A 10383-nucleotide genomic window follows, 5' to 3' on the forward strand; every position below is an offset into this window, starting at 1 on the left:
TTGCTTTGCACATTTATTTGTGCATCCCAGTTGCCAACGTGTCCGCTGAAAGGGCATTTTCGAAAATATCAAAAATTAAAAATAATTTCCCATCAAGTATGACGCAAGAACGTGTTAACACTTTGTCGATTTTGTTAAGAAAAAAATTTTTTTAAAGTCTTTTTTTGAACAGAATTCTCTGATGTGATCGAACTGGAGTGACGATTTTTTCTGTTATAGGTATATAAACATCGTAGTTTAAATCCATTTTTAGTGTATTCTTATTTAAATAAAAATTTCTGCAATTTTTTTTCGCAAAAATAGTAGGTACATGTTTGAAGGGCGGCTACTAGAGAATTGCCTAGGGCGTCAATTGATCTAAACGCGGCCCTGATAGGACGTATCTTTTACTTTTCATTTTTCCTAAAAAATTCGAAAAGGTTTTCTTATTTCCATCATAATTTGCTTAATTTTGATGCTATCAGCTTTTTGTAGAGCTTTTTTAATAGGTATTTCTATGTACTTTCAAAAATATTTATAAGTTTCCAGGGACTTTTGGCCCTCGGTAATAATGTAATCTTTCATGCTGGGTTTAAATTTTTCAAAAATAGGTACTTATTGGTTTTTTCAGGATTCGCAAAAAATGAATGCATTTAAAAAGCATTGGCCCGAAATTTTGCGCCTACGCTCTTAAGATTGAATACTTAGATTTGAGTACTCGCTGAGAGACGGCATTATTGTGTTACAAAATAAATATATTTGAATATATTTTTTTATTGTGAATGATCAGAGAAAAAATCATGTGTACAACTTGCATTTGATTGTCATTATGATGCTCGTTATTGTATTCTTTTGTATGGTGTTGAGACTTGGACTCTTAATAAACAATGTCTCAATAGATTGGAAGCATTTGAAATGTGAACATATCGAAGAATGCTGAGGATCTTCTGGACAGACAGAATAACCAATGAAGAAATACCAAAAATAATAGAGAAGAGCAGGGGGATACTAGATTCCATCCAAATAAGAAAACTGCAATATTTGGGTCATATAACACGTGGTGACATATAGGAACTCCTAAAATTATTAATGCAGGGAAAGATTCAAGGAAGGCGCAGCATAGGCAGAATGCAGCTTTCGGGCTATAGTGTCAAAAGTTAGAATAGCAATGATGATTGCCAACCTTCGTCGCGGACATGGCACGTAAAGAAGAATATGATGCTCATATTCTATACGAAACTCGCTCATTACTCATACTTGCAACATTAATTGCTCGTTGCATAATATACCATATACATATACCGAATTCGCTCTACCGAGATTCAATTTGACACATTCGGAATAGGAAACATACGACATAAAAATTCCTACCACACACTATTAACTGCTAAAATCAACTTAATCTTTCATTAAAAAAAGAAGAATTATTAGAAATAGTGGGAGTGTCTACTAATCTCATAAAATTTTGTGAAGTTTATTTCTACAAAATATTTTTATTTTGTACAATAAATAATTTTCTCATGTTTGTTATCAATACATTATAATGGTGTAAATAAATAATTATTGATTAGCGTGAGATTTATGTTATTTTTATGTCTGTTTACTATTAATAATTATTGGTTATGAGCAGGTGCGTTGGTTGTGTAGTAATTTCCAGTCACTTCTGACAACTAAATTTCCCAAAAAAGAAATTACTAACGTCAGTGTCAAAGTGAATCTCGATAGAGCTTCACGATATTCGATAAAAATATCGATATTTTATTGATATCGTATCGAAAACAAATACAATACCGATACAATACATACCTTAGCAATATTAATGTCGATACGATGCTCATTATCTGAAATCAATACAATACTCTTGTATTGTCGATACTCTTGTCTCGATATTATTGAAAATATCGATATCGAGAAAAAAAAATAAAACGCTACAGTTATTTGATTATATTTTGTGGAATAGGTATTTAGACAATAATTATTTACATAAAAGTATAAGTGATCCGCAACCCAAGCATCAGCTGTTATAATATTTTACACTTGAGTGCCTAAACTTGAAACTCTTGAGAGTGAGTAAATCACATCATCTTTGCTTTTACTGTTTATATCATGTGGCATTTTATGGAAGTGAGTAATGATGACGCAAAAATAGTTTTCAGCAAATACTGAATTGCGATTTATCCGATAAATTATGCATAGAACTGTTAAAAAAACATTTATTTTATTTGATTAAAGTAGATTACTCCCACCAGAATGTTTAAATCTGCATTTTTTTTCCTTTAAAAAGGGTGGATTTCACCCCTAAAATGCAAAGAGCGCAAGTTGACATCATATCACTTTTATTTCTTGAGATATCCTCTAACTACTCCCCAATTTTCATGGGAATTAACGAAGGTTCAACGAAATCGGAGGTGAAAATCTTCGGTGATTGCACTTTCAGAAATATAAAAAATAATTTTAAAACAGGGGTGCATTTCACTCCTAAAATGCAAAAATCGCAAATTGGCACTATGTCACCTTTGTTCCTTAAGGTATCCTCTAACCACCCACCAATTTTCAAAAGAATCTATGGAAGTTCAACGAAGCTCAAATCCACCTTCAGTGACTGCGTCCACTATTGCGTTAATATATACACCGTTCTTAGGCGTCAACGCCCTTCGGTAGGGATCTATGGGGGAGTATCACCGAGCCGCAAGCCCTTATCCCTTGCCGTACTGCTCCCTCATAGGTCGATCAGATGCCCGCATATTCAGGTCTAAGCGCCAGATTCATATTTAGAATTTTATACTGACGCGTTAGCCTTTTTGTTTTCCGATGGCCTGGGCTGAGCTTGAACTCTCGTACCTCACGGCGAAGTGAAGTGCGGGTCAGCCGCTAGTCACACTGAGCTATCCGATCGACTATTGCGTTAATATGTGGTGTGAATGTTAGACCTTGTCCATTATAACTCCTAGGTATTTAGCTTCATTTTGCCATTCGATGGGTCTGCCTTGCACTATTAGCTGTTCTTCATGGTTATCTCTTCTATTTTTAAAGATAACCGCTTAGGTTCCTTTGGATTTATTGCTATTTGACATTGAATACTTCATTCTTCTATCGTATTCAGTGCCGTCTGTAGATTTCTTATAGCTCTTACCAGGTACCTGTATTTTGCCGCAATTGCATTGTCGTCTATGTTGTGTTAGGTATTCCTACATTAGGCAACACCCCGCACGTTAGTTCCTGGCTGGCTTGGTTGGTAGAGGCCATGAGGTTAGGAGGATGACAGAGGGGTTTTTAGAGGTTAGGAAGCCCTAGATCACAATCATAGATATATAATACTCTAGATTGCGCCCTGCGATCTTAAAATGGGTGACCGTTGCGACAGAGATAAATGAGCCTATTTGGTCGGTAGTCTCTTTTTAATTTAAGGGGAATATCGACGACGTGACTATCCCACTTTATCGAGTAATATGTGTTGACAGTTGGAGCGGGTGGTGACGAGAAATAGTCTTTGGTCTTCGGATATGAATAATCGTGGTTCGAATCCCATACCAACTTTACCTTTTTTATTTTTATTTAATCAATATTGCGTTTATTAGATATTTTTACATCTGAAAAATGGACCTAAGTAAATCTAGCAGATAATAAATGTACCTATGTATAGTAAGTTAATATTGGAATACATAATTTGTGAACTGCATAGTAAAATAAAAGTCATTCGTTATTAATATAAATTCGTCCTTATTCGAATGATGTGAATAATATTTGTTTTGCTTCTACTTTTTAAAAAATTGTAACAATAGTTTCATAAATAAAAATAATGTCTAATTACTTATAATTGAATCGGTCATTTCAAAAACAGCAAAGTCCACAATTTTGAGAAACTAACTTTTTGAGAGGAATAGACTCCTTTAAGATAAACGTTGTGTGCAAAAACGACACCAGTCCAGTAAAAACATTAGGAACAAAACTACAATATAACTCTGAATTTTGATATCATCCATTTCATCCATCTTTCGACTATATAGTTAAGTTTTCTTTGCTCTTCTGTAAAATTAGGAATATGTGACTCGTGTTTTTTTTGAAATGACCGATTCAATTAATAAATCGATGGTTCATTATGTTGATATTAATTATTTGTAATTTTTTACGAATATTTTTAATTACTTTACACTATTCTACCATTAACTTATTAAAAAAAATAACATGGCTTTTATATTTTTAAAAATCTATAGGTACCTACACAGTTTTTCTTATTTGTTATATATTTCTTTGCATAGATTTATTTTAGAGATGTAATAATATCTAATAAACGCAATATTGATTAAATAAAAAATAAAAAAAGTAAAGATTGGTATGGGATTCGAACCAGGATTATCCACGTCCGAAGACAAACGACCAGTTCTCGTCGCCATGCGCTCGAACTGTCAAACCATCTAAAATACTCGACGACAGAGTAGGATAGTGACGTCGTCGATACTCCCCTTGAATTAGAAAGAGACTACCGACCAAATAGGCTCATTTATCTCTGTCGCAACCGTCACCCATTTTAAGATCGTAAGGCGCAATCTAGAGTATTATAAATCTATGATCACAATGATCACAGCGTGCTCATGCTAGGTTATATCTACAAGAATTGTATAATAAATGCATCTATAAATCTCCAATATGCTTTTAAGTTTCATTAATACAACATGGTGGCAGCGGTAAATAAAGATTAAAACAAATTTCTGCAGGAAATAAGGTGAGCTACGTAAAATACTATAAATACCAAATAATAATACGATGCCTAATCCTGGGGAATTGTCGGGAGCGTCGAGTGGAAGCTCATCAGGGTTCCATGTCTCAACTCCTGAAGCATTCAATTTTTCAAATCCAGCTTCTTGGTCTCAGTGGAGAAAGAGGTTTGAAAGGTATGCAAAAGTAAGTGGTTTGTCAATAAAGCCTGATTCAGAGAAGATAGATGCTCTCCTGTACATAATGGGCGAGAAGAGTGAAGAAATCCTCTTACAAATGCAGAAGGTCCCTACAGTATATGATGACATGATACAAGCGCTGGAAAGCCATTTCATACCACGAAGAAACATCATATTCGAAAGATTTCAATTTAACTCTAGGGTCCAATTACCAGGGGAAAACATTGATAGTTTTATAGCAGCAGTGCATGCTCTGGCAGCTAATTGTAACTTGGGTGCACTTAAAGAAGAGTTTATAAGAGATAGGATTGTCGTTGGTATGCTTGACAAGAAGACTAGTGAAAAAATGCAATTAGAGGCCAAACTTACATTATCAGATGCAATATTATATGCACGCCAAGCTGAATTGCAGTCCCAGCAAAACAGTGTACTACAACAACAACAGTCATCACTTAATGTTATAGCTAAACAAGAAAACACTCCAAAAAGCTTCAATACGAGTAAACGTCCCCAACATCCCGAGGTAAAGTGTAAATACTGTGGTTTGGCACAACATAAACGAGAAATATGTCCTGCTCGAAGATCTACATGCAGAGGGTGTGGAAGATTTGGTCACTGGGATAGAGTATGTCTGTCCAAGGAGAAGGACTCAAGATCTCTCCACCATATTGCCACCTCTTCAGAAGGTGGTGTTCAAATTCAGGATCCTCCTCTTTTCTTAGGTAATGTTACTTTGACTAAACATATGTTAGGAAATGTTTTTACAAATAACCATAATCAATGGCTAGTTAACTTACAAATAAGTCATAATAAGAAATTAGTTCCCTTTTTAGTTGATTCAGGAGCTGATATTGTCTGCATTCCATCAAATCATTTAGATTCAATCTTATTAAAGAGTTTAAAAAACTGTTCTGAAACAATATCAGGCCCTGATGGTACCAAACTAAAAGTTCTGGGTAAAATTACTGAAAGACTTACATATCCTTCTAAAGGCAAATCTTGTACTTTTGATATATTTGTAATTCAAGATCTAAAAATGCCTATTCTGGGGAGGCCGGGTATTTCATGTCTCGAGGTATTAAACTTTTCAATAAATTCTATTAATCAAACTTCTAGCACTAATGTACAGGTAGAAAAAGAATTTCCAGATATATTTAATGAAATAGGCAACTTCAAAGATGAAATTAACATTGAAGTTTGTGAAGAAGCTAAACCTTTTGTACAGACTACTCCTCGTGTAGTTCCTATACCTTTACTAGGTAAATTAGAGAAAGAATTAAAAAGGCTTCAAGATTTAAAGATCATAGAACCAGTAGAAGAACATACAGGTTGGGTAGCTCCACTTGTAGTTGTTCCAAAGGGGGAAACGGTGCGCATTTGTGGGGATTATACTCATTTAAATAAAAGCATTCTACGACCCTATTTCCCTATACCTAAAGTAGAAACCTCATTGGCACAACTTGGGGGATCTCGTATATTTTCAAAATTAGATGCTACTTCTTCATTTTACCAAGTCCGACTTTCAAAAAGCTCTCAAGCTTTAACTACTTTTATTACCCCATTTGGCAGATCCATGTTTACAAGGTTACCTTTCGGTATATCCTGTTCTCCTGAATTTTTCAGTCAGAAATTTTCTAAGTTATTCCTAGGTTTGAAAGGTATCATTACCCACATAGATGATATATTAGTACATGCACCCACAGTGGAAGAACATGATCGTATTCTTAGGGAAGTCTTGCAGAGACTCAGCAAAGAAGGTATTACACTCAACAAAAAGAAATGTCTAATAGGTGTAAATAAAATTGCATTTTTAGGCCATGTGATTTCAGGTGAGGGTATTATGATTGATCCATCTCGAGTAGAAGCTATTACAGAATTTCCTAACCCTACAAGTAAAAAAGAACTGCAACAGCTCTTAGGTATGATCAATTATGCTGGTCGTTTTATTTCAAATAAGTCCGATATTCTTGAGCCCCTCAACTATTTATTAAAAAATGATGTCTTATTTCGGTGGAGTAAAGATCAAACTGCAGCTTTTTCAAAAATAAAAAATGCATTGATCAACGCACCCTGTCTTTCTTACTTTGACCCAACTAAAAAGGTAATTGTCAGTGGAGATTCGTCTTCATTTGGTTTAGGGGCCGCTCTGATGCAAATTAATGAAAACAATGAAACGGAAATAGTAGCATATGCATCTCGAACACTTTCTCCTACTGAATGTCGTTATGCTCAAATTGAGCGAGAGTGTTTGAGTTTAACATGGGCTTGTGAAAAATTTCAGGAATACATAACAGGAATTTCTGTAATTTTAGAAACCGATCATAAACCACTTCTACAAATATTACAGACAAAAAATCTTGATGATTTGACTCCTCGTCTACAAAGATTTCGTCTCAGACTTATGAGATATAATTATACTGTACTTTTTACTCGAGGGACAGACTTAAAAGTAGCTGACGCTTTAAGTCGTAATCCATTGCAGGTGTCACACAATAGTGAAGAACTTACTTCAGAAGTAGATGCACATGTTCGTCTAATTATACAAAATTTGCCTATAAAAAATCATTTTCTTAATAAAATTCTTAATGAACAAGAGTTAGATCCTATTTGTAGGAATCTTAAACAATATTGTATTTCAGGCTGGCCTGACAAAAAACATATATTGCCAGAAATGTGCCCTTATTTTCAATACAGGTATGAGATTAGTCTTAATGAGAACTTTCTTACAAAAAATTCCAGGTTAATTGTTCCTCCTGCCTTACAATTACAAACCCTGGAATACCTTCATCAAGGCCATCAAGGCATTGTAAAATGCAGGGAAAGGGCAAAAATGTCTGTCTGGTGGATAGGACTTTCTTCTCAGATTGAAAATCTTGTTAGGTCTTGTCCGAATTGTGTTGAGGAACGCACAAATATTAAAGAAACATTTGTCAAGGATACCATTCCATCTAGACCATGGCAAAAGGTAGCTGTTGATTTGTTTAAAGAAAAAAATTGGTTTCTAATTCTAACAGATTACTATTCTAGGTTTTTTGAAATCATACCTTTGACTAGTCTAACTGAAAGTGTTATTGTTGAAAAGTTGAAAGAACAATTTGCGAGATATGGAATACCTGACGTTGTCAGATCGGATCAGGGTCCTCAATTCAGCTCAGGTTTTTCCAAATTTGCTGCTGAATACAATTTTATTCACACTACTAGCAGTCCTTACTATGCACAGTCTAACGGCTGTGTGGAAGCAGCAGTAAAGGTCGCAAAATCTTTGCTGAAGAAAAATGAGGATATATATTTGGGTCTATTGGCCTATAGATCAACTCCTTTAGAATGTGGCTTCAGTCCTTCAGAATTGCTAATGTCGCGTAAATTAAAAACATTGTTGCCTATGCTTCCTAGTAAACTTGAGGAAGTGGTTAATGCTAGAAAATCTTTCATTAACACTGAAGAAAAACGTAAAACTATTCAGGAAAACAATTATAACAGAAGACACAATTCTAAGGAGATGTCTGATTTAAAAATCAGTGATACGGTGTGGATTACTGACCTTCGGAAATATGGAGTGGTATCAGAGGTATGTTCAGAACCTCGTGCTTATATTGTTAAAACTAATGATGGTTTATCGTAGAAATAGGTGGTTTTTAATAGCTGCTCCATATTATGTTCCGAACGCCAATAATGTTACTCCCCTGCCTATTGTAAGGGCTAATTATTCAGAGAATCCTAAAGATTCATCTTCTGGGGAGAAAATTGTAGAAAGTGATAGTGTACAGTGTAGTGACAAACCAATATCTATCAGTGAGAGTGCAGAAGCTTTACCAAGCAGTGTAGCTCCAAGTGCATCCGAAAACATTACTCCAAAGAGAAATAAAAAACGTCCCAACTGGTTTTCAGACTATATCACATAATGTGTTTTATTGTATCATTTAGTATTAAGAATGTTGTTACTTTTATAATCTTAAAAAGGAGGATGTTGTGTTAGGTATTCCTACATTAGGCAACACCCCGCACGTTAGTTCCTGGCTGGCTTGGTTGGTAGAGGCCATGAGGTTAGGAGGATGACAGAGGGGTTTTTGTAGGTTAGGAAGCCATAGATCACAGCGTGCTCATGCTAGGTTATATCTACAAGAATTGTATAATAAATGCATCTATAAATCTCCAATATGCTTTTAAGTTTCATTAATACAACAGTCTACATAAAGGCTGATTCGTGTACCGGGTGTCCTTGGAACTTCTGCTGTATATAGGATATGCAGAAGGAGTGATAAGACTGCCTCCTGTGGTACTCCAGCTTTCGGGATTCCGTGTTCAGATATAACTGAACCGAAACCTGAACCTCCGGTCGCTTAGGTATGAGGAGATGAGTTTCGTCATGGCCACGCTGTATCCATATTCCCGCATTTTGTATGTCAGTCTTTCATGTCGAAGGCTTTGCTTACATCCAGAAAGGCTGCTCCTGCGTAGTTTTGGTTGTTGAATCCATTTGCTGTGTATTCTGTAAGTCTGATTATTTGAAGTTCGCTGGAATGTTGAACTCTGAATCCAAGCTGTGCTTCTGGGATAAATCCTTGTTCAATCCAGAGCCTGCCTGTCTTTGATTGGGGTCTGGATTGGATGACTCGGTCTACTATCTTACTGACTGCTGGAAGTAAGCTAATTAGCCTGTAATTTTGCGGGAATCTCGTCGAGGAAGATCGACGCAGCAACGACTGACGATAAACAAGGGCGACTGGCTAAAGAGACTGAGGAAGGTCAAGGCAAAACTAGAGCCGTAGTACAACTGTTGATGTTTAGTATCATTCTAAAAAAGTTTTTCAACCTATAATCAGTACCAAACTGAACCAAATTCTTTAATTAGACCCTAGAATGGTCTAGAACAGCGGATCTCAACCTGTGTCATGTACCACCTACAGTTCTTTTTATTATTTTTGGTACCACCTATATTTTTAGATTGTATTATCAAGACTTAGTAAGTAATACTATTTTATTTTTTTGTGTGTTTCGTGTACCATCGCAAATAATGATATTATGTACCACCAGTGGTACATGTACCACAGATTGAAAAACGCTGGTCTAGAACCACTTCTAGCACGAGAATGCTCCTCCGCCTTCGTATATAATCCAGTTAAAACTACTTAAGTAAAACACATGTTTAGAAATCAAGTTTTTTATTTAAAATAAAACGTACGTAAGCGTATACTAATATTTTGTTTACAATTAAACTTTTGGACGTGACGCAAACATTTGGTTCTCAAATTCTACTTCATTTTTTCCACGACGTATTTTAAATGATCCCTTGTCTCCCCAATCTTCATTCCACGCTAAACAGATGAAGAACCGGCGTTTTGCGTTGTGCTAGTAACCTGGAAAAAATGAGGAATAAGGATACCAGGAGGACGATACCTTCGACTGGGGCGCGGTTCAGACCAACCGGCATCTACTATCATGCACAGAGATGAGAGAGACCTGCACAGATGAAGACTTAATTTTAGCAAATGATAGGGCCATCTATGTG

Source organism: Diabrotica virgifera, chromosome 2, assembly GCF_917563875.1.
Source record: "Diabrotica virgifera virgifera chromosome 2, PGI_DIABVI_V3a".
NCBI lineage: Eukaryota > Metazoa > Arthropoda > Insecta > Coleoptera > Chrysomelidae > Diabrotica > Diabrotica virgifera.